Below are 1,921 nucleotides of genomic sequence, written 5' to 3' on the forward strand. Positions count from 1 at the left end.
AAGCATATGAGTACACGAGAAGGACATTCAACCTGGCACAACCGCACCAGCAAACAATCAGGTCAGATAAAGAATGAAAAAAAAAAGTAAAACGAACTAATGTACTGCAAAAAGAGGTAAGATTCCTTTGTGTTGAGGGAGTGTTGTGAGTTCGTCAAGCTCATGGAGATGCTACCTCTAAGTAATTTAATCGAGCTTACATCAGTACCTAAATTAACTGACTTAACTAATCTAACGGGCGTGGTCAATTACCTAAACTAATTAATAAGGTTGCTTCGGTTTGTCCACTTTGCGAGGCATTACGTCAAAGACACGACTGTCATTCACTAAAAAGACTCTTTCTGTGGCGATGTTTGATATGAATCATGCTAAACGCATACATCTCTCTAAAACAAAGGTACTAGGCTGTGATTATACGGGACCATTTTTTCCTCCCATGCCGGTAGGGTCATCTTTTCCGGGACTGTTATTTCTGGAACAATTTTTGCCCAGAACCCAGCATGAGAGATTATATATGGTTGTTGTGGAACTCACATCGCTTCTTGTTGAAATAGGGGCTGTGGAACGTGCGGTAGCACAAGCCTCAGCTCTGCATTGCAATGACGGTCCAAGTTTCGAAATACAAAACATAACGTACTTAGAATAAAACGGCAGGACACCCGTAAAGCATGGTTAGAATACATCAGTGTACTGGCGCCTTACAAAATTGTGCGATGACAAACAACGATCAGCGCTTGGAGCGCAATAAATACTCACAGTCTCAGTTGCTTGACATTGTTTTCTATGGGCACATACAGCGCTTTAGAGCCCACCAACATGGCGGCCGGAATTCGCACCTCTCTCTCACGAGCCCCTCTCCTATGTGCGATCCAGCCTGTATACCTAGAGCTCAGTGGCGTGACCTGAAGAAGGTCATCTCCTTTCCAAGAGAGCCACGGAGGGCATACTGACACACGCATTGCCACGCTTGTTTATCTCGTATGCCTCGATAATTTCCCTGATATTTCTATCAGCGTGCCGAACAGCAACTTCTCACCGACTGAAAATAGGCGAAGAACCACATGAAGCATAATATACAGGATGTGTGCTCTAAAATGTCAGTCACATTTTTGCTCGTGACGCGATAACTACTTGACGGGCAGACTTCCGCTGCCGCACAGTAAACAATTAATGCCACAGAAACCTCCGAACAAAATTATTCACTGTGCGGCAGCGGAAATGTGGGGTGTTGTTTCCAATGCAGCCCCCAATAGACGGATTATCTCCGATGAATAGAACGATTAGCCATTGTGTAGGGTACACCACTAGAGGGCGCTACGAGCAACGCTTCACCACTGGGGGCCGCTGCTGTCGCATTCCGCGGATGACGTCATTGCTACTTCGGGGAGCATGGTGAGAGATAGCGGGAGGCATGGGATGGCGGTGCGAAATAGAGCGCCCTTGTGCAAGGCTGTGGGGGCGCTGCGAGCGATAGGAACGCCACTCTCGGCGGCGGCTCTCCACAGCGTTGTTATGGCCTCGTGACCGCGATACGCGGCGTCGGCGGCAAAGGGTTTTGGGTCCAGCGTTGTGTACCAGTCTTTGAGCCAGTTTATATTAATCTCACTCCATTTATGTTCAACTGATGGTTGTTGTTTGAGAGCTCAATTGCTATGCTGTGAGATTGGTGTGTACGGCAAGCATAGGGCATACGACAATATAGATACATTAATATAAACAAAAGGACGTGCACGATAAATTACGCCACATTATTCTTCCCGTGTTGCTACACTTTACATTATAAACGCACTTTCGCGAACCAGTCCGTTCACAAACAGCCGTGTGCATCCCGTCGTGTATATAGACTTAGATACTTTCCTTTTAATTGCCTAATAACGCTTTTGCGACTCGAGCGCGTATATTAGAAAGCTCCAGACTTGCG

This window comes from Ornithodoros turicata, chromosome 1 (genome assembly GCF_037126465.1).
Source record: "Ornithodoros turicata isolate Travis chromosome 1, ASM3712646v1, whole genome shotgun sequence".
In the NCBI taxonomy this organism is placed as follows: Eukaryota; Metazoa; Arthropoda; class Arachnida; order Ixodida; family Argasidae; genus Ornithodoros; species Ornithodoros turicata.